The sequence below is a fragment of the Siphateles boraxobius genome, unplaced genomic scaffold, assembly GCF_051911475.1.
Source record: "Siphateles boraxobius isolate OS27281-9 unplaced genomic scaffold, OSU_SipBor_1 389, whole genome shotgun sequence".
Classification (NCBI taxonomy): domain Eukaryota; kingdom Metazoa; phylum Chordata; class Actinopteri; order Cypriniformes; family Leuciscidae; genus Siphateles; species Siphateles boraxobius.
Window position 1 is genome coordinate 43101 of NW_027509018.1, and position 17510 is coordinate 60610.

The window sequence follows — 17510 nt, forward strand, 5'->3', positions numbered from 1 at the left end:
ACACCCAGTATTCCCATGCGGCCTCCCATCCAAGTACTAACCAGGCCTTATTTAAAAGCTTAGACCATTAGTGAAGAAGACTAAGAAGAACTTTTGAAAAAACTCAAACTCTTTCATGCTTTCTGAAGAATCTCAGAGACTTTTTAAGGCTTTTTGAAGCTCAGGCACTCTTTTTTTTTTTTTAAAAAGCTTACAGCACCTGGTATTCCCAGGCGGTCTCCCATCCAAGTACTAACCAGGCCCGACCCTGCTTAGCTTCCGAGATCAGACGAGATCGGGCGTGCCCAAGGTGGTATGGCCGTAAGCGAATACTGCTGCCAAAATTGGGCTATTTAAAAGGTTAGACCATTAGTGAAGAAAACTAAGAACAACTTTTGAAAAAACTCAAACTCTTTCATGCTTTCTGAAGAATCTCAGAGACTTTTTAAGGCTTTTTGAAGCTCAGGCACTCTTTTTTTTTTTTTTAAAAGCTTACAGCACCTGGTATTCCCAGGCGGTCTCCCATCCAAGTACTAACCAGGCCCGACCCTGCTTAGCTTCCGAGATCAGACGAGATCGGGCGTGCCCAAGGTGGTATGGCCGTAAGCTAAAACTGCTGCCAAAATTGGGCTATTTAAAAGGTTAGACCATTAGTGAAGAAAACTAAGAACAACTTTTGAAAAAACTCAAGCTCTTTCATGCTTTCTGAAGAATCTCAGAGACTTTTTAAGGCTTTTTGAAGAAGCTCAGGGACTCTTTTTTTTTTTTCTTAAAAAAGCTTACAACACCTAGTATTCCCATGCGGCCTCCCATCCAAGTACTAACCAGGCCTTATTTAAAAGCTTAGACCATTAGTGAAGAAGACTAAGAAGAACTTTTGAAAAAACTCAAACTCTTTCATGCTTTCTGAAGAATCTCAGAGACTTTTTAAGGCTTTTTGAAGCTCAGGCACTCTTTTTTTTTTTTTTTTTTTTTTAAAAGCTTACAGCACCTGGTATTCCCAGGCGGTCTCCCATCCAAGTACTAACCAGGCCCGACCCTGCTTAGCTTCCGAGATCAGACGAGATCGGGCGTGCCCAAGGTGGTATGGCCGTAAGCTAAAACTGCTGCCAAAATTGGGCTATTTAAAAGGTTAGACCATTAGTGAAGAAAACTAAGAACAACTTTTGAAAAAACTCAAGCTCTTTCATGCTTTCTGAAGAATCTCAGAGACTTTTTAAGGCTTTTTGAAGAAGCTCAGGGACTCTTTTCTTTTTTCTTAAAAATTTTTACAACACCTAGTATTCCCATGCGGCCTCCCATCCAAGTACTAACCAGGCCTTATTTAAAAGCTTAGACCATTAGTGAAGAAGACTAAGAAGAACTTTTGAAAAAACTCAAACTCTTTCATGCTTTCTGAAGAATCTCAGAGACTTTTTAAGGCTTTTTGAAGCTCAGGCACTCTTTTTTTTTTTTTTTTTTTTTTAAAAGCTTACAGCACCTGGTATTCCCAGGCGGTCTCCCATCCAAGTACTAACCAGTCCCGACCCTGCTTAGCTTCCGAGATCAGACGAGATCGGGCGTGCCCAAGGTGGTATGGCCGTAAGCGAATACTGCTGCCAAAATTGGGCTATTTAAAAGGTTAGACCATTAGTGAAGAAAACTAAGAACAACTTTTGAAAAAACTCAAACTCTTTCATGCTTTCTGAAGAATCTCAGAGACTTTTTAAGGCTTTTTGAAGCTCAGGCACTCTTTTTTTTTTTTTTAAAAGCTTACAGCACCTGGTATTCCCAGGCGGTCTCCCATCCAAGTACTAACCAGGCCCGACCCTGCTTAGCTTCCGAGATCAGACGAGATCGGGCGTGCCCAAGGTGGTATGGCCGTAAGCTAAAACTGCTGCCAAAATTGGGCTATTTAAAAGGTTAGACCATTAGTGAAGAAAACTAAGAACAACTTTTGAAAAAACTCAAGCTCTTTCATGCTTTCTGAAGAATCTCAGAGACTTTTTAAGGCTTTTTGAAGAAGCTCAGGGACTCTTTTTTTTTTTTCTTAAAAAAGCTTACAACACCTAGTATTCCCATGCGGCCTCCCATCCAAGTACTAACCAGGCCTTATTTAAAAGCTTAGACCATTAGTGAAGAAGACTAAGAAGAACTTTTGAAAAAACTCAAACTCTTTCATGCTTTCTGAAGAATCTCAGAGACTTTTTAAGGCTTTTTGAAGCTCAGGCACTCTTTTTTTTTTTTTTTTTTTTTTAAAAGCTTACAGCACCTGGTATTCCCAGGCGGTCTCCCATCCAAGTACTAACCAGGCCCGACCCTGCTTAGCTTCCGAGATCAGACGAGATCGGGCGTGCCCAAGGTGGTATGGCCGTAAGCTAAAACTGCTGCCAAAATTGGGCTATTTAAAAGGTTAGACCATTAGTGAAGAAAACTAAGAACAACTTTTGAAAAAACTCAAGCTCTTTCATGCTTTCTGAAGAATCTCAGAGACTTTTTAAGGCTTTTTGAAGAAGCTCAGGGACTCTTTTTTTTTTTTCTTAAAAATTTTTACAACACCTAGTATTCCCATGCGGCCTCCCATCCAAGTACTAACCAGGCCTTATTTAAAAGCTTAGACCATTAGTGAAGAAGACTAAGAAGAACTTTTGAAAAAACTCAAACTCTTTCATGCTTTCTGAAGAATCTCAGAGACTTTTTAAGGCTTTTTGAAGCTCAGGCACTCTTTTTTTTTTTTTAAAAAGCTTACAGCACCTGGTATTCCCAGGCGGTCTCCCATCCAAGTACTAACCAGGCCCGACCCTGCTTAGCTTCCGAGATCAGACGAGATCGGGCGTGCCCAAGGTGGTATGGCCGTAAGCGAATACTGCTGCCAAAATTGGGCTATTTAAAAGGTTAGACCATTAGTGAAGAAAACTAAGAACAACTTTTGAAAAAACTCAAACTCTTTCATGCTTTCTGAAGAATCTCAGAGACTTTTTAAGGCTTTTTGAAGCTCAGGCACTCTTTTTTTTTTTTTTAAAAGCTTACAGCACCTGGTATTCCCAGGCGGTCTCCCATCCAAGTACTAACCAGGCCCGACCCTGCTTAGCTTCCGAGATCAGACGAGATCGGGCGTGCCCAAGGTGGTATGGCCGTAAGCTAAAACTGCTGCCAAAATTGGGCTATTTAAAAGGTTAGACCATTAGTGAAGAAAACTAAGAACAACTTTTGAAAAAACTCAAGCTCTTTCATGCTTTCTGAAGAATCTCAGAGACTTTTTAAGGCTTTTTGAAGAAGCTCAGGGACTCTTTTTTTTTTTTCTTAAAAAAGCTTACAACACCTAGTATTCCCATGCGGCCTCCCATCCAAGTACTAACCAGGCCTTATTTAAAAGCTTAGACCATTAGTGAAGAAGACTAAGAAGAACTTTTGAAAAAACTCAAACTCTTTCATGCTTTCTGAAGAATCTCAGAGACTTTTTAAGGCTTTTTGAAGCTCAGGCACTCTTTTTTTTTTTTTTTTTTTTTTAAAAGCTTACAGCACCTGGTATTCCCAGGCGGTCTCCCATCCAAGTACTAACCAGGCCCGACCCTGCTTAGCTTCCGAGATCAGACGAGATCGGGCGTGCCCAAGGTGGTATGGCCGTAAGCTAAAACTGCTGCCAAAATTGGGCTATTTAAAAGGTTAGACCATTAGTGAAGAAAACTAAGAACAACTTTTGAAAAAACTCAAGCTCTTTCATGCTTTCTGAAGAATCTCAGAGACTTTTTAAGGCTTTTTGAAGAAGCTCAGGGACTCTTTTTTTTTTTCTTAAAAATTTTTACAACACCTAGTATTCCCATGCGGCCTCCCATCCAAGTACTAACCAGGCCTTATTTAAAAGCTTAGACCATTAGTGAAGAAGACTAAGAAGAACTTTTGAAAAAACTCAAACTCTTTCATGCTTTCTGAAGAATCTCAGAGACTTTTTAAGGCTTTTTGAAGCTCAGGCACTCTTTTTTTTTTTTTTTTTTTTTTAAAAGCTTACAGCACCTGGTATTCCCAGGCGGTCTCCCATCCAAGTACTAACCAGTCCCGACCCTGCTTAGCTTCCGAGATCAGACGAGATCGGGCGTGCCCAAGGTGGTATGGCCGTAAGCGAATACTGCTGCCAAAATTGGGCTATTTAAAAGGTTAGACCATTAGTGAAGAAAACTAAGAACAACTTTTGAAAAAACTCAAACTCTTTCATGCTTTCTGAAGAATCTCAGAGACTTTTTAAGGCTTTTTGAAGCTCAGGCACTCTTTTTTTTTTTTTTAAAAGCTTACAGCACCTGGTATTCCCAGGCGGTCTCCCATCCAAGTACTAACCAGGCCCGACCCTGCTTAGCTTCCGAGATCAGACGAGATCGGGCGTGCCCAAGGTGGTATGGCCGTAAGCTAAAACTGCTGCCAAAATTGGGCTATTTAAAAGGTTAGACCATTAGTGAAGAAAACTAAGAACAACTTTTGAAAAAACTCAAGCTCTTTCATGCTTTCTGAAGAATCTCAGAGACTTTTTAAGGCTTTTTGAAGAAGCTCAGGGACTCTTTTTTTTTTTTCTTAAAAAAGCTTACAACACCTAGTATTCCCATGCGGCCTCCCATCCAAGTACTAACCAGGCCTTATTTAAAAGCTTAGACCATTAGTGAAGAAGACTAAGAAGAACTTTTGAAAAAACTCAAACTCTTTCATGCTTTCTGAAGAATCTCAGAGACTTTTTAAGGCTTTTTGAAGCTCAGGCACTCTTTTTTTTTTTTTTTTTTTTTTAAAAGCTTACAGCACCTGGTATTCCCAGGCGGTCTCCCATCCAAGTACTAACCAGGCCCGACCCTGCTTAGCTTCCGAGATCAGACGAGATCGGGCGTGCCCAAGGTGGTATGGCCGTAAGCTAAAACTGCTGCCAAAATTGGGCTATTTAAAAGGTTAGACCATTAGTGAAGAAAACTAAGAACAACTTTTGAAAAAACTCAAGCTCTTTCATGCTTTCTGAAGAATCTCAGAGACTTTTTAAGGCTTTTTGAAGAAGCTCAGGGACTCTTTTTTTTTTTCTTAAAAATTTTTACAACACCTAGTATTCCCATGCGGCCTCCCATCCAAGTACTAACCAGGCCTTATTTAAAAGCTTAGACCATTAGTGAAGAAGACTAAGAAGAACTTTTGAAAAAACTCAAACTCTTTCATGCTTTCTGAAGAATCTCAGAGACTTTTTAAGGCTTTTTGAAGCTCAGGCACTCTTTTTTTTTTTTTTTTTTTTTAAAAGCTTACAGCACCTGGTATTCCCAGGCGGTCTCCCATCCAAGTACTAACCAGTCCCGACCCTGCTTAGCTTCCGAGATCAGACGAGATCGGGCGTGCCCAAGGTGGTATGGCCGTAAGCGAATACTGCTGCCAAAATTGGGCTATTTAAAAGGTTAGACCATTAGTGAAGAAAACTAAGAACAACTTTTGAAAAAACTCAAACTCTTTCATGCTTTCTGAAGAATCTCAGAGACTTTTTAAGGCTTTTTGAAGCTCAGGCACTCTTTTTTTTTTTTTTAAAAGCTTACAGCACCTGGTATTCCCAGGCGGTCTCCCATCCAAGTACTAACCAGGCCCGACCCTGCTTAGCTTCCGAGATCAGACGAGATCGGGCGTGCCCAAGGTGGTATGGCCGTAAGCTAAAACTGCTGCCAAAATTGGGCTATTTAAAAGGTTAGACCATTAGTGAAGAAAACTAAGAACAACTTTTGAAAAAACTCAAGCTCTTTCATGCTTTCTGAAGAATCTCAGAGACTTTTTAAGGCTTTTTGAAGAAGCTCAGGGACTCTTTTTTTTTTTTCTTAAAAAAGCTTACAACACCTAGTATTCCCATGCGGCCTCCCATCCAAGTACTAACCAGGCCTTATTTAAAAGCTTAGACCATTAGTGAAGAAGACTAAGAAGAACTTTTGAAAAAACTCAAACTCTTTCATGCTTTCTGAAGAATCTCAGAGACTTTTTAAGGCTTTTTGAAGCTCAGGCACTCTTTTTTTTTTTTTTTTTTTTTTAAAAGCTTACAGCACCTGGTATTCCCAGGCGGTCTCCCATCCAAGTACTAACCAGGCCCGACCCTGCTTAGCTTCCGAGATCAGACGAGATCGGGCGTGCCCAAGGTGGTATGGCCGTAAGCTAAAACTGCTGCCAAAATTGGGCTATTTAAAAGGTTAGACCATTAGTGAAGAAAACTAAGAACAACTTTTGAAAAAACTCAAGCTCTTTCATGCTTTCTGAAGAATCTCAGAGACTTTTTAAGGCTTTTTGAAGAAGCTCAGGGACTCTTTTTTTTTTTTCTTAAAAATTTTTACAACACCTAGTATTCCCATGCGGCCTCCCATCCAAGTACTAACCAGGCCTTATTTAAAAGCTTAGACCATTAGTGAAGAAGACTAAGAAGAACTTTTGAAAAAACTCAAACTCTTTCATGCTTTCTGAAGAATCTCAGAGACTTTTTAAGGCTTTTTGAAGCTCAGGCACTCTTTTTTTTTTTTTTTTTTTTTAAAAGCTTACAGCACCTGGTATTCCCAGGCGGTCTCCCATCCAAGTACTAACCAGTCCCGACCCTGCTTAGCTTCCGAGATCAGACGAGATCGGGCGTGCCCAAGGTGGTATGGCCGTAAGCGAATACTGCTGCCAAAATTGGGCTATTTAAAAGGTTAGACCATTAGTGAAGAAAACTAAGAACAACTTTTGAAAAAACTCAAACTCTTTCATGCTTTCTGAAGAATCTCAGAGACTTTTTAAGGCTTTTTGAAGCTCAGGCACTCTTTTTTTTTTTTTTAAAAGCTTACAGCACCTGGTATTCCCAGGCGGTCTCCCATCCAAGTACTAACCAGGCCCGACCCTGCTTAGCTTCCGAGATCAGACGAGATCGGGCGTGCCCAAGGTGGTATGGCCGTAAGCTAAAACTGCTGCCAAAATTGGGCTATTTAAAAGGTTAGACCATTAGTGAAGAAAACTAAGAACAACTTTTGAAAAAACTCAAGCTCTTTCATGCTTTCTGAAGAATCTCAGAGACTTTTTAAGGCTTTTTGAAGAAGCTCAGGGACTCTTTTTTTTTTTTCTTAAAAAAGCTTACAACACCTAGTATTCCCATGCGGCCTCCCATCCAAGTACTAACCAGGCCTTATTTAAAAGCTTAGACCATTAGTGAAGAAGACTAAGAAGAACTTTTGAAAAAACTCAAACTCTTTCATGCTTTCTGAAGAATCTCAGAGACTTTTTAAGGCTTTTTGAAGCTCAGGCACTCTTTTTTTTTTTTTTTTTTTTTTAAAAGCTTACAGCACCTGGTATTCCCAGGCGGTCTCCCATCCAAGTACTAACCAGGCCCGACCCTGCTTAGCTTCCGAGATCAGACGAGATCGGGCGTGCCCAAGGTGGTATGGCCGTAAGCTAAAACTGCTGCCAAAATTGGGCTATTTAAAAGGTTAGACCATTAGTGAAGAAAACTAAGAACAACTTTTGAAAAAACTCAAGCTCTTTCATGCTTTCTGAAGAATCTCAGAGACTTTTTAAGGCTTTTTGAAGAAGCTCAGGGACTCTTTTTTTTTTTTCTTAAAAAAGCTTACAACACCTAGTATTCCCATGCGGCCTCCCATCCAAGTACTAACCAGGCCTTATTTAAAAGCTTAGACCATTAGTGAAGAAGACTAAGAAGAACTTTTGAAAAAACTCAAACTCTTTCATGCTTTCTGAAGAATCTCAGAGACTTTTTAAGGCTTTTTGAAGCTCAGGCACTCTTTTTTTTTTTCTTAAAAAAGCTTACAACACCCAGTATTCCCATGCGGCCTCCCATCCAAGTACTAACCAGGCCTTATTTAAAAGCTTAGACCATTAGTGAAGAAGACTAAGAAGAACTTTTGAAAAAACTCAAACTCTTTCATGCTTTCTGAAGAATCTCAGAGACTTTTTAAGGCTTTTTGAAGCTCAGGCACTCTTTTTTTTTTTTTAAAAAGCTTACAGCACCTGGTATTCCCAGGCGGTCTCCCATCCAAGTACTAACCAGGCCCGACCCTGCTTAGCTTCCGAGATCAGACGAGATCGGGCGTGCCCAAGGTGGTATGGCCGTAAGCGAATACTGCTGCCAAAATTGGGCTATTTAAAAGGTTAGACCATTAGTGAAGAAAACTAAGAACAACTTTTGAAAAAACTCAAACTCTTTCATGCTTTCTGAAGAATCTCAGAGACTTTTTAAGGCTTTTTGAAGCTCAGGCACTCTTTTTTTTTTTTTTAAAAGCTTACAGCACCTGGTATTCCCAGGCGGTCTCCCATCCAAGTACTAACCAGGCCCGACCCTGCTTAGCTTCCGAGATCAGACGAGATCGGGCGTGCCCAAGGTGGTATGGCCGTAAGCTAAAACTGCTGCCAAAATTGGGCTATTTAAAAGGTTAGACCATTAGTGAAGAAAACTAAGAACAACTTTTGAAAAAACTCAAGCTCTTTCATGCTTTCTGAAGAATCTCAGAGACTTTTTAAGGCTTTTTGAAGAAGCTCAGGGACTCTTTTTTTTTTTTCTTAAAAAAGCTTACAACACCTAGTATTCCCATGCGGCCTCCCATCCAAGTACTAACCAGGCCTTATTTAAAAGCTTAGACCATTAGTGAAGAAGACTAAGAAGAACTTTTGAAAAAACTCAAACTCTTTCATGCTTTCTGAAGAATCTCAGAGACTTTTTAAGGCTTTTTGAAGCTCAGGCACTCTTTTTTTTTTTTTTTTTTTTTTAAAAGCTTACAGCACCTGGTATTCCCAGGCGGTCTCCCATCCAAGTACTAACCAGGCCCGACCCTGCTTAGCTTCCGAGATCAGACGAGATCGGGCGTGCCCAAGGTGGTATGGCCGTAAGCTAAAACTGCTGCCAAAATTGGGCTATTTAAAAGGTTAGACCATTAGTGAAGAAAACTAAGAACAACTTTTGAAAAAACTCAAGCTCTTTCATGCTTTCTGAAGAATCTCAGAGACTTTTTAAGGCTTTTTGAAGAAGCTCAGGGACTCTTTTCTTTTTTCTTAAAAATTTTTACAACACCTAGTATTCCCATGCGGCCTCCCATCCAAGTACTAACCAGGCCTTATTTAAAAGCTTAGACCATTAGTGAAGAAGACTAAGAAGAACTTTTGAAAAAACTCAAACTCTTTCATGCTTTCTGAAGAATCTCAGAGACTTTTTAAGGCTTTTTGAAGCTCAGGCACTCTTTTTTTTTTTTTTTTTTTTTTAAAAGCTTACAGCACCTGGTATTCCCAGGCGGTCTCCCATCCAAGTACTAACCAGTCCCGACCCTGCTTAGCTTCCGAGATCAGACGAGATCGGGCGTGCCCAAGGTGGTATGGCCGTAAGCGAATACTGCTGCCAAAATTGGGCTATTTAAAAGGTTAGACCATTAGTGAAGAAAACTAAGAACAACTTTTGAAAAAACTCAAACTCTTTCATGCTTTCTGAAGAATCTCAGAGACTTTTTAAGGCTTTTTGAAGCTCAGGCACTCTTTTTTTTTTTTTTAAAAGCTTACAGCACCTGGTATTCCCAGGCGGTCTCCCATCCAAGTACTAACCAGGCCCGACCCTGCTTAGCTTCCGAGATCAGACGAGATCGGGCGTGCCCAAGGTGGTATGGCCGTAAGCTAAAACTGCTGCCAAAATTGGGCTATTTAAAAGGTTAGACCATTAGTGAAGAAAACTAAGAACAACTTTTGAAAAAACTCAAGCTCTTTCATGCTTTCTGAAGAATCTCAGAGACTTTTTAAGGCTTTTTGAAGAAGCTCAGGGACTCTTTTTTTTTTTTCTTAAAAAAGCTTACAACACCTAGTATTCCCATGCGGCCTCCCATCCAAGTACTAACCAGGCCTTATTTAAAAGCTTAGACCATTAGTGAAGAAGACTAAGAAGAACTTTTGAAAAAACTCAAACTCTTTCATGCTTTCTGAAGAATCTCAGAGACTTTTTAAGGCTTTTTGAAGCTCAGGCACTCTTTTTTTTTTTTTTTTTTTTTTAAAAGCTTACAGCACCTGGTATTCCCAGGCGGTCTCCCATCCAAGTACTAACCAGGCCCGACCCTGCTTAGCTTCCGAGATCAGACGAGATCGGGCGTGCCCAAGGTGGTATGGCCGTAAGCTAAAACTGCTGCCAAAATTGGGCTATTTAAAAGGTTAGACCATTAGTGAAGAAAACTAAGAACAACTTTTGAAAAAACTCAAGCTCTTTCATGCTTTCTGAAGAATCTCAGAGACTTTTTAAGGCTTTTTGAAGAAGCTCAGGGACTCTTTTTTTTTTTTCTTAAAAATTTTTACAACACCTAGTATTCCCATGCGGCCTCCCATCCAAGTACTAACCAGGCCTTATTTAAAAGCTTAGACCATTAGTGAAGAAGACTAAGAAGAACTTTTGAAAAAACTCAAACTCTTTCATGCTTTCTGAAGAATCTCAGAGACTTTTTAAGGCTTTTTGAAGCTCAGGCACTCTTTTTTTTTTTTTAAAAAGCTTACAGCACCTGGTATTCCCAGGCGGTCTCCCATCCAAGTACTAACCAGGCCCGACCCTGCTTAGCTTCCGAGATCAGACGAGATCGGGCGTGCCCAAGGTGGTATGGCCGTAAGCGAATACTGCTGCCAAAATTGGGCTATTTAAAAGGTTAGACCATTAGTGAAGAAAACTAAGAACAACTTTTGAAAAAACTCAAACTCTTTCATGCTTTCTGAAGAATCTCAGAGACTTTTTAAGGCTTTTTGAAGCTCAGGCACTCTTTTTTTTTTTTTTAAAAGCTTACAGCACCTGGTATTCCCAGGCGGTCTCCCATCCAAGTACTAACCAGGCCCGACCCTGCTTAGCTTCCGAGATCAGACGAGATCGGGCGTGCCCAAGGTGGTATGGCCGTAAGCTAAAACTGCTGCCAAAATTGGGCTATTTAAAAGGTTAGACCATTAGTGAAGAAAACTAAGAACAACTTTTGAAAAAACTCAAGCTCTTTCATGCTTTCTGAAGAATCTCAGAGACTTTTTAAGGCTTTTTGAAGAAGCTCAGGGACTCTTTTTTTTTTTTCTTAAAAAAGCTTACAACACCTAGTATTCCCATGCGGCCTCCCATCCAAGTACTAACCAGGCCTTATTTAAAAGCTTAGACCATTAGTGAAGAAGACTAAGAAGAACTTTTGAAAAAACTCAAACTCTTTCATGCTTTCTGAAGAATCTCAGAGACTTTTTAAGGCTTTTTGAAGCTCAGGCACTCTTTTTTTTTTTTTTTTTTTTTTAAAAGCTTACAGCACCTGGTATTCCCAGGCGGTCTCCCATCCAAGTACTAACCAGGCCCGACCCTGCTTAGCTTCCGAGATCAGACGAGATCGGGCGTGCCCAAGGTGGTATGGCCGTAAGCTAAAACTGCTGCCAAAATTGGGCTATTTAAAAGGTTAGACCATTAGTGAAGAAAACTAAGAACAACTTTTGAAAAAACTCAAGCTCTTTCATGCTTTCTGAAGAATCTCAGAGACTTTTTAAGGCTTTTTGAAGAAGCTCAGGGACTCTTTTTTTTTTTCTTAAAAATTTTTACAACACCTAGTATTCCCATGCGGCCTCCCATCCAAGTACTAACCAGGCCTTATTTAAAAGCTTAGACCATTAGTGAAGAAGACTAAGAAGAACTTTTGAAAAAACTCAAACTCTTTCATGCTTTCTGAAGAATCTCAGAGACTTTTTAAGGCTTTTTGAAGCTCAGGCACTCTTTTTTTTTTTTTTTTTTTTTTAAAAGCTTACAGCACCTGGTATTCCCAGGCGGTCTCCCATCCAAGTACTAACCAGTCCCGACCCTGCTTAGCTTCCGAGATCAGACGAGATCGGGCGTGCCCAAGGTGGTATGGCCGTAAGCGAATACTGCTGCCAAAATTGGGCTATTTAAAAGGTTAGACCATTAGTGAAGAAAACTAAGAACAACTTTTGAAAAAACTCAAACTCTTTCATGCTTTCTGAAGAATCTCAGAGACTTTTTAAGGCTTTTTGAAGCTCAGGCACTCTTTTTTTTTTTTTTAAAAGCTTACAGCACCTGGTATTCCCAGGCGGTCTCCCATCCAAGTACTAACCAGGCCCGACCCTGCTTAGCTTCCGAGATCAGACGAGATCGGGCGTGCCCAAGGTGGTATGGCCGTAAGCTAAAACTGCTGCCAAAATTGGGCTATTTAAAAGGTTAGACCATTAGTGAAGAAAACTAAGAACAACTTTTGAAAAAACTCAAGCTCTTTCATGCTTTCTGAAGAATCTCAGAGACTTTTTAAGGCTTTTTGAAGAAGCTCAGGGACTCTTTTTTTTTTTTCTTAAAAAAGCTTACAACACCTAGTATTCCCATGCGGCCTCCCATCCAAGTACTAACCAGGCCTTATTTAAAAGCTTAGACCATTAGTGAAGAAGACTAAGAAGAACTTTTGAAAAAACTCAAACTCTTTCATGCTTTCTGAAGAATCTCAGAGACTTTTTAAGGCTTTTTGAAGCTCAGGCACTCTTTTTTTTTTTTTTTTTTTTTTAAAAGCTTACAGCACCTGGTATTCCCAGGCGGTCTCCCATCCAAGTACTAACCAGGCCCGACCCTGCTTAGCTTCCGAGATCAGACGAGATCGGGCGTGCCCAAGGTGGTATGGCCGTAAGCTAAAACTGCTGCCAAAATTGGGCTATTTAAAAGGTTAGACCATTAGTGAAGAAAACTAAGAACAACTTTTGAAAAAACTCAAGCTCTTTCATGCTTTCTGAAGAATCTCAGAGACTTTTTAAGGCTTTTTGAAGAAGCTCAGGGACTCTTTTCTTTTTTCTTAAAAATTTTTACAACACCTAGTATTCCCATGCGGCCTCCCATCCAAGTACTAACCAGGCCTTATTTAAAAGCTTAGACCATTAGTGAAGAAGACTAAGAAGAACTTTTGAAAAAACTCAAACTCTTTCATGCTTTCTGAAGAATCTCAGAGACTTTTTAAGGCTTTTTGAAGCTCAGGCACTCTTTTTTTTTTTTTTTTTTTTTTAAAAGCTTACAGCACCTGGTATTCCCAGGCGGTCTCCCATCCAAGTACTAACCAGTCCCGACCCTGCTTAGCTTCCGAGATCAGACGAGATCGGGCGTGCCCAAGGTGGTATGGCCGTAAGCGAATACTGCTGCCAAAATTGGGCTATTTAAAAGGTTAGACCATTAGTGAAGAAAACTAAGAACAACTTTTGAAAAAACTCAAACTCTTTCATGCTTTCTGAAGAATCTCAGAGACTTTTTAAGGCTTTTTGAAGCTCAGGCACTCTTTTTTTTTTTTTTAAAAGCTTACAGCACCTGGTATTCCCAGGCGGTCTCCCATCCAAGTACTAACCAGGCCCGACCCTGCTTAGCTTCCGAGATCAGACGAGATCGGGCGTGCCCAAGGTGGTATGGCCGTAAGCTAAAACTGCTGCCAAAATTGGGCTATTTAAAAGGTTAGACCATTAGTGAAGAAAACTAAGAACAACTTTTGAAAAAACTCAAGCTCTTTCATGCTTTCTGAAGAATCTCAGAGACTTTTTAAGGCTTTTTGAAGAAGCTCAGGGACTCTTTTTTTTTTTTCTTAAAAAAGCTTACAACACCTAGTATTCCCATGCGGCCTCCCATCCAAGTACTAACCAGGCCTTATTTAAAAGCTTAGACCATTAGTGAAGAAGACTAAGAAGAACTTTTGAAAAAACTCAAACTCTTTCATGCTTTCTGAAGAATCTCAGAGACTTTTTAAGGCTTTTTGAAGCTCAGGCACTCTTTTTTTTTTTTTTTTTTTTTTAAAAGCTTACAGCACCTGGTATTCCCAGGCGGTCTCCCATCCAAGTACTAACCAGGCCCGACCCTGCTTAGCTTCCGAGATCAGACGAGATCGGGCGTGCCCAAGGTGGTATGGCCGTAAGCTAAAACTGCTGCCAAAATTGGGCTATTTAAAAGGTTAGACCATTAGTGAAGAAAACTAAGAACAACTTTTGAAAAAACTCAAGCTCTTTCATGCTTTCTGAAGAATCTCAGAGACTTTTTAAGGCTTTTTGAAGAAGCTCAGGGACTCTTTTTTTTTTTTCTTAAAAATTTTTACAACACCTAGTATTCCCATGCGGCCTCCCATCCAAGTACTAACCAGGCCTTATTTAAAAGCTTAGACCATTAGTGAAGAAGACTAAGAAGAACTTTTGAAAAAACTCAAACTCTTTCATGCTTTCTGAAGAATCTCAGAGACTTTTTAAGGCTTTTTGAAGCTCAGGCACTCTTTTTTTTTTTTTTTTTTTTTTAAAAGCTTACAGCACCTGGTATTCCCAGGCGGTCTCCCATCCAAGTACTAACCAGTCCCGACCCTGCTTAGCTTCCGAGATCAGACGAGATCGGGCGTGCCCAAGGTGGTATGGCCGTAAGCGAATACTGCTGCCAAAATTGGGCTATTTAAAAGGTTAGACCATTAGTGAAGAAAACTAAGAACAACTTTTGAAAAAACTCAAACTCTTTCATGCTTTCTGAAGAATCTCAGAGACTTTTTAAGGCTTTTTGAAGCTCAGGCACTCTTTTTTTTTTTTTTAAAAGCTTACAGCACCTGGTATTCCCAGGCGGTCTCCCATCCAAGTACTAACCAGGCCCGACCCTGCTTAGCTTCCGAGATCAGACGAGATCGGGCGTGCCCAAGGTGGTATGGCCGTAAGCGAATACTGCTGCCAAAATTGGGCTATTTAAAAGGTTAGACCATTAGTGAAGAAAACTAAGAACAACTTTTGAAAAAACTCAAACTCTTTCATGCTTTCTGAAGAATCTCAGAGACTTTTTAAGGCTTTTTGAAGCTCAGGCACTCTTTTTTTTTTTTTTAAAAGCTTACAGCACCTGGTATTCCCAGGCGGTCTCCCATCCAAGTACTAACCAGGCCCGACCCTGCTTAGCTTCCGAGATCAGACGAGATCGGGCGTGCCCAAGGTGGTATGGCCGTAAGCTAAAACTGCTGCCAAAATTGGGCTATTTAAAAGGTTAGACCATTAGTGAAGAAAACTAAGAACAACTTTTGAAAAAACTCAAGCTCTTTCATGCTTTCTGAAGAATCTCAGAGACTTTTTAAGGCTTTTTGAAGAAGCTCAGGGACTCTTTTTTTTTTTCTTAAAAATTTTTACAACACCTAGTATTCCCATGCGGCCTCCCATCCAAGTACTAACCAGGCCTTATTTAAAAGCTTAGACCATTAGTGAAGAAGACTAAGAAGAACTTTTGAAAAAACTCAAACTCTTTCATGCTTTCTGAAGAATCTCAGAGACTTTTTAAGGCTTTTTGAAGCTCAGGCACTCTTTTTTTTTTTTTTAAAAGCTTACAGCACCTGGTATTCCCAGGCGGTCTCCCATCCAAGTACTAACCAGTCCCGACCCTGCTTAGCTTCCGAGATCAGACGAGATCGGGCGTGCCCAAGGTGGTATGGCCGTAAGCGAATACTGCTGCCAAAATTGGGCTATTTAAAAGGTTAGACCATTAGTGAAGAAAACTAAGAACAACTTTTGAAAAAACTCAAACTCTTTCATGCTTTCTGAAGAATCTCAGAGACTTTTTAAGGCTTTTTGAAGCTCAGGCACTCTTTTTTTTTTTTTTAAAAGCTTACAGCACCTGGTATTCCCAGGCGGTCTCCCATCCAAGTACTAACCAGGCCCGACCCTGCTTAGCTTCCGAGATCAGACGAGATCGGGCGTGCCCAAGGTGGTATGGCCGTAAGCTAAAACTGCTGCCAAAATTGGGCTATTTAAAAGGTTAGACCATTAGTGAAGAAAACTAAGAACAACTTTTGAAAAAACTCAAGCTCTTTCATGCTTTCTGAAGAATCTCAGAGACTTTTTAAGGCTTTTTGAAGAAGCTCAGGGACTCTTTTTTTTTTTTCTTAAAAAAGCTTACAACACCTAGTATTCCCATGCGGCCTCCCATCCAAGTACTAACCAGGCCTTATTTAAAAGCTTAGACCATTAGTGAAGAAGACTAAGAAGAACTTTTGAAAAAACTCAAACTCTTTCATGCTTTCTGAAGAATCTCAGAGACTTTTTAAGGCTTTTTGAAGCTCAGGCACTCTTTTTTTTTTTTTTTTTTTTTAAAAGCTTACAGCACCTGGTATTCCCAGGCGGTCTCCCATCCAAGTACTAACCAGGCCCGACCCTGCTTAGCTTCCGAGATCAGACGAGATCGGGCGTGCCCAAGGTGGTATGGCCGTAAGCTAAAACTGCTGCCAAAATTGGGCTATTTAAAAGGTTAGACCATTAGTGAAGAAAACTAAGAACAACTTTTGAAAAAACTCAAGCTCTTTCATGCTTTCTGAAGAATCTCAGAGACTTTTTAAGGCTTTTTGAAGAAGCTCAGGGACTCTTTTTTTTTTTTCTTAAAAATTTTTACAACACCTAGTATTCCCATGCGGCCTCCCATCCAAGTACTAACCAGGCCTTATTTAAAAGCTTAGACCATTAGTGAAGAAGACTAAGAAGAACTTTTGAAAAAACTCAAACTCTTTCATGCTTTCTGAAGAATCTCAGAGACTTTTTAAGGCTTTTTGAAGCTCAGGCACTCTTTTTTTTTTTTTTTTTTTTTTAAAAGCTTACAGCACCTGGTATTCCCAGGCGGTCTCCCATCCAAGTACTAACCAGTCCCGACCCTGCTTAGCTTCCGAGATCAGACGAGATCGGGCGTGCCCAAGGTGGTATGGCCGTAAGCGAATACTGCTGCCAAAATTGGGCTATTTAAAAGGTTAGACCATTAGTGAAGAAAACTAAGAACAACTTTTGAAAAAACTCAAACTCTTTCATGCTTTCTGAAGAATCTCAGAGACTTTTTAAGGCTTTTTGAAGCTCAGGCACTCTTTTTTTTTTTTTTAAAAGCTTACAGCACCTGGTATTCCCAGGCGGTCTCCCATCCAAGTACTAACCAGGCCCGACCCTGCTTAGCTTCCGAGATCAGACGAGATCGGGCGTGCCCAAGGTGGTATGGCCGTAAGCGAATACTGCTGCCAAAATTGGGCTATTTAAAAGGTTAGACCATTAGTGAAGAAAACTAAGAACAACTTTTGAAAAAACTCAAACTCTTTCATGCTTTCTGAAGAATCTCAGAGACTTTTTAAGGCTTTTTGAAGCTCAGGCACTCTTTTTTTTTTTTTTAAAAGCTTACAGCACCTGGTATTCCCAGGCGGTCTCCCATCCAAGTACTAACCAGGCCCGACCCTGCTTAGCTTCCGAGATCAGACGAGATCGGGCGTGCCCAAGGTGGTATGGCCGTAAGCTAAAACTGCTGCCAAAATTGGGCTATTTAAAAGGTTAGACCATTAGTGAAGAAAACTAAGAACAACTTTTGAAAAAACTCAAGCTCTTTCATGCTTTCTGAAGAATCTCAGAGACTTTTTAAGGCTTTTTGAAGAAGCTCAGGGACTCTTTTTTTTTTTCTTAAAAATTTTTACAACACCTAGTATTCCCATGCGGCCTCCCATCCAAGTACTAACCAGGCCTTATTTAAAAGCTTAGACCATTAGTGAAGAAGACTAAGAAGAACTTTTGAAAAAACTCAAACTCTTTCATGCTTTCTGAAG

The 17510-nt window shown here is 40.2% G+C and overlaps 42 non-coding genes across 42 annotated transcripts; all 42 read right to left on the bottom strand.

Moving 5' to 3' along the window:
* Positions 1-187: 187 nt before the first annotated feature.
* Positions 188-306, bottom strand: LOC143703486 (5S ribosomal RNA). The gene has a single exon (XR_013191089.1). It is a non-coding gene; the product is annotated as a 5S ribosomal RNA (ribosomal RNA).
* Positions 307-468: 162 nt separating this feature from the next.
* On the bottom strand, positions 469-587 carry LOC143703487 (5S ribosomal RNA). Its single transcript, XR_013191091.1, has one exon. It is a non-coding gene; the product is annotated as a 5S ribosomal RNA (ribosomal RNA).
* A 371-nt stretch (positions 588-958) lies between these two features.
* LOC143703488 (5S ribosomal RNA) lies at positions 959-1077 on the bottom strand. Its single transcript, XR_013191092.1, has one exon. It is a non-coding gene; the product is annotated as a 5S ribosomal RNA (ribosomal RNA).
* A 370-nt stretch (positions 1078-1447) lies between these two features.
* LOC143703788 (5S ribosomal RNA) lies at positions 1448-1566 on the bottom strand. Its single transcript, XR_013191383.1, has one exon. It is a non-coding gene; the product is annotated as a 5S ribosomal RNA (ribosomal RNA).
* Positions 1567-1728: 162 nt separating this feature from the next.
* On the bottom strand, positions 1729-1847 carry LOC143703489 (5S ribosomal RNA). Its single transcript, XR_013191093.1, has one exon. It is a non-coding gene; the product is annotated as a 5S ribosomal RNA (ribosomal RNA).
* A 371-nt stretch (positions 1848-2218) lies between these two features.
* LOC143703490 (5S ribosomal RNA) lies at positions 2219-2337 on the bottom strand. The gene has a single exon (XR_013191094.1). It is a non-coding gene; the product is annotated as a 5S ribosomal RNA (ribosomal RNA).
* A 363-nt stretch (positions 2338-2700) lies between these two features.
* LOC143703492 (5S ribosomal RNA) lies at positions 2701-2819 on the bottom strand. The gene has a single exon (XR_013191096.1). It is a non-coding gene; the product is annotated as a 5S ribosomal RNA (ribosomal RNA).
* A 162-nt stretch (positions 2820-2981) lies between these two features.
* On the bottom strand, positions 2982-3100 carry LOC143703494 (5S ribosomal RNA). Its single transcript, XR_013191097.1, has one exon. It is a non-coding gene; the product is annotated as a 5S ribosomal RNA (ribosomal RNA).
* A 371-nt stretch (positions 3101-3471) lies between these two features.
* LOC143703495 (5S ribosomal RNA) lies at positions 3472-3590 on the bottom strand. The gene has a single exon (XR_013191098.1). It is a non-coding gene; the product is annotated as a 5S ribosomal RNA (ribosomal RNA).
* Positions 3591-3960: 370 nt separating this feature from the next.
* Positions 3961-4079, bottom strand: LOC143703789 (5S ribosomal RNA). The gene has a single exon (XR_013191384.1). It is a non-coding gene; the product is annotated as a 5S ribosomal RNA (ribosomal RNA).
* A 162-nt stretch (positions 4080-4241) lies between these two features.
* On the bottom strand, positions 4242-4360 carry LOC143703496 (5S ribosomal RNA). The gene has a single exon (XR_013191099.1). It is a non-coding gene; the product is annotated as a 5S ribosomal RNA (ribosomal RNA).
* A 371-nt stretch (positions 4361-4731) lies between these two features.
* On the bottom strand, positions 4732-4850 carry LOC143703497 (5S ribosomal RNA). The gene has a single exon (XR_013191100.1). It is a non-coding gene; the product is annotated as a 5S ribosomal RNA (ribosomal RNA).
* A 369-nt stretch (positions 4851-5219) lies between these two features.
* On the bottom strand, positions 5220-5338 carry LOC143703790 (5S ribosomal RNA). Its single transcript, XR_013191385.1, has one exon. It is a non-coding gene; the product is annotated as a 5S ribosomal RNA (ribosomal RNA).
* A 162-nt stretch (positions 5339-5500) lies between these two features.
* Positions 5501-5619, bottom strand: LOC143703498 (5S ribosomal RNA). Its single transcript, XR_013191102.1, has one exon. It is a non-coding gene; the product is annotated as a 5S ribosomal RNA (ribosomal RNA).
* A 371-nt stretch (positions 5620-5990) lies between these two features.
* On the bottom strand, positions 5991-6109 carry LOC143703499 (5S ribosomal RNA). Its single transcript, XR_013191103.1, has one exon. It is a non-coding gene; the product is annotated as a 5S ribosomal RNA (ribosomal RNA).
* Positions 6110-6479: 370 nt separating this feature from the next.
* On the bottom strand, positions 6480-6598 carry LOC143703791 (5S ribosomal RNA). Its single transcript, XR_013191386.1, has one exon. It is a non-coding gene; the product is annotated as a 5S ribosomal RNA (ribosomal RNA).
* A 162-nt stretch (positions 6599-6760) lies between these two features.
* On the bottom strand, positions 6761-6879 carry LOC143703500 (5S ribosomal RNA). The gene has a single exon (XR_013191104.1). It is a non-coding gene; the product is annotated as a 5S ribosomal RNA (ribosomal RNA).
* Positions 6880-7250: 371 nt separating this feature from the next.
* Positions 7251-7369, bottom strand: LOC143703501 (5S ribosomal RNA). Its single transcript, XR_013191105.1, has one exon. It is a non-coding gene; the product is annotated as a 5S ribosomal RNA (ribosomal RNA).
* Positions 7370-7929: 560 nt separating this feature from the next.
* Positions 7930-8048, bottom strand: LOC143703502 (5S ribosomal RNA). The gene has a single exon (XR_013191106.1). It is a non-coding gene; the product is annotated as a 5S ribosomal RNA (ribosomal RNA).
* Positions 8049-8210: 162 nt separating this feature from the next.
* On the bottom strand, positions 8211-8329 carry LOC143703504 (5S ribosomal RNA). The gene has a single exon (XR_013191109.1). It is a non-coding gene; the product is annotated as a 5S ribosomal RNA (ribosomal RNA).
* Positions 8330-8700: 371 nt separating this feature from the next.
* Positions 8701-8819, bottom strand: LOC143703505 (5S ribosomal RNA). The gene has a single exon (XR_013191110.1). It is a non-coding gene; the product is annotated as a 5S ribosomal RNA (ribosomal RNA).
* A 370-nt stretch (positions 8820-9189) lies between these two features.
* LOC143703792 (5S ribosomal RNA) lies at positions 9190-9308 on the bottom strand. Its single transcript, XR_013191387.1, has one exon. It is a non-coding gene; the product is annotated as a 5S ribosomal RNA (ribosomal RNA).
* A 162-nt stretch (positions 9309-9470) lies between these two features.
* On the bottom strand, positions 9471-9589 carry LOC143703506 (5S ribosomal RNA). The gene has a single exon (XR_013191111.1). It is a non-coding gene; the product is annotated as a 5S ribosomal RNA (ribosomal RNA).
* Positions 9590-9960: 371 nt separating this feature from the next.
* Positions 9961-10079, bottom strand: LOC143703507 (5S ribosomal RNA). The gene has a single exon (XR_013191112.1). It is a non-coding gene; the product is annotated as a 5S ribosomal RNA (ribosomal RNA).
* Positions 10080-10442: 363 nt separating this feature from the next.
* Positions 10443-10561, bottom strand: LOC143703508 (5S ribosomal RNA). Its single transcript, XR_013191113.1, has one exon. It is a non-coding gene; the product is annotated as a 5S ribosomal RNA (ribosomal RNA).
* A 162-nt stretch (positions 10562-10723) lies between these two features.
* On the bottom strand, positions 10724-10842 carry LOC143703510 (5S ribosomal RNA). The gene has a single exon (XR_013191114.1). It is a non-coding gene; the product is annotated as a 5S ribosomal RNA (ribosomal RNA).
* Positions 10843-11213: 371 nt separating this feature from the next.
* Positions 11214-11332, bottom strand: LOC143703511 (5S ribosomal RNA). The gene has a single exon (XR_013191115.1). It is a non-coding gene; the product is annotated as a 5S ribosomal RNA (ribosomal RNA).
* A 370-nt stretch (positions 11333-11702) lies between these two features.
* On the bottom strand, positions 11703-11821 carry LOC143703794 (5S ribosomal RNA). Its single transcript, XR_013191388.1, has one exon. It is a non-coding gene; the product is annotated as a 5S ribosomal RNA (ribosomal RNA).
* A 162-nt stretch (positions 11822-11983) lies between these two features.
* LOC143703512 (5S ribosomal RNA) lies at positions 11984-12102 on the bottom strand. Its single transcript, XR_013191116.1, has one exon. It is a non-coding gene; the product is annotated as a 5S ribosomal RNA (ribosomal RNA).
* Positions 12103-12473: 371 nt separating this feature from the next.
* On the bottom strand, positions 12474-12592 carry LOC143703513 (5S ribosomal RNA). The gene has a single exon (XR_013191117.1). It is a non-coding gene; the product is annotated as a 5S ribosomal RNA (ribosomal RNA).
* Positions 12593-12962: 370 nt separating this feature from the next.
* LOC143703796 (5S ribosomal RNA) lies at positions 12963-13081 on the bottom strand. Its single transcript, XR_013191390.1, has one exon. It is a non-coding gene; the product is annotated as a 5S ribosomal RNA (ribosomal RNA).
* Positions 13082-13243: 162 nt separating this feature from the next.
* LOC143703514 (5S ribosomal RNA) lies at positions 13244-13362 on the bottom strand. Its single transcript, XR_013191119.1, has one exon. It is a non-coding gene; the product is annotated as a 5S ribosomal RNA (ribosomal RNA).
* Positions 13363-13733: 371 nt separating this feature from the next.
* Positions 13734-13852, bottom strand: LOC143703516 (5S ribosomal RNA). The gene has a single exon (XR_013191121.1). It is a non-coding gene; the product is annotated as a 5S ribosomal RNA (ribosomal RNA).
* A 371-nt stretch (positions 13853-14223) lies between these two features.
* On the bottom strand, positions 14224-14342 carry LOC143703797 (5S ribosomal RNA). The gene has a single exon (XR_013191391.1). It is a non-coding gene; the product is annotated as a 5S ribosomal RNA (ribosomal RNA).
* A 162-nt stretch (positions 14343-14504) lies between these two features.
* LOC143703517 (5S ribosomal RNA) lies at positions 14505-14623 on the bottom strand. Its single transcript, XR_013191122.1, has one exon. It is a non-coding gene; the product is annotated as a 5S ribosomal RNA (ribosomal RNA).
* Positions 14624-14785: 162 nt separating this feature from the next.
* On the bottom strand, positions 14786-14904 carry LOC143703518 (5S ribosomal RNA). Its single transcript, XR_013191123.1, has one exon. It is a non-coding gene; the product is annotated as a 5S ribosomal RNA (ribosomal RNA).
* Positions 14905-15266: 362 nt separating this feature from the next.
* On the bottom strand, positions 15267-15385 carry LOC143703798 (5S ribosomal RNA). Its single transcript, XR_013191392.1, has one exon. It is a non-coding gene; the product is annotated as a 5S ribosomal RNA (ribosomal RNA).
* Positions 15386-15547: 162 nt separating this feature from the next.
* LOC143703519 (5S ribosomal RNA) lies at positions 15548-15666 on the bottom strand. The gene has a single exon (XR_013191124.1). It is a non-coding gene; the product is annotated as a 5S ribosomal RNA (ribosomal RNA).
* A 370-nt stretch (positions 15667-16036) lies between these two features.
* On the bottom strand, positions 16037-16155 carry LOC143703521 (5S ribosomal RNA). The gene has a single exon (XR_013191125.1). It is a non-coding gene; the product is annotated as a 5S ribosomal RNA (ribosomal RNA).
* Positions 16156-16526: 371 nt separating this feature from the next.
* LOC143703799 (5S ribosomal RNA) lies at positions 16527-16645 on the bottom strand. The gene has a single exon (XR_013191393.1). It is a non-coding gene; the product is annotated as a 5S ribosomal RNA (ribosomal RNA).
* A 162-nt stretch (positions 16646-16807) lies between these two features.
* Positions 16808-16926, bottom strand: LOC143703522 (5S ribosomal RNA). The gene has a single exon (XR_013191126.1). It is a non-coding gene; the product is annotated as a 5S ribosomal RNA (ribosomal RNA).
* Positions 16927-17088: 162 nt separating this feature from the next.
* On the bottom strand, positions 17089-17207 carry LOC143703523 (5S ribosomal RNA). The gene has a single exon (XR_013191127.1). It is a non-coding gene; the product is annotated as a 5S ribosomal RNA (ribosomal RNA).
* Positions 17208-17510: the final 303 nt, after the last annotated feature.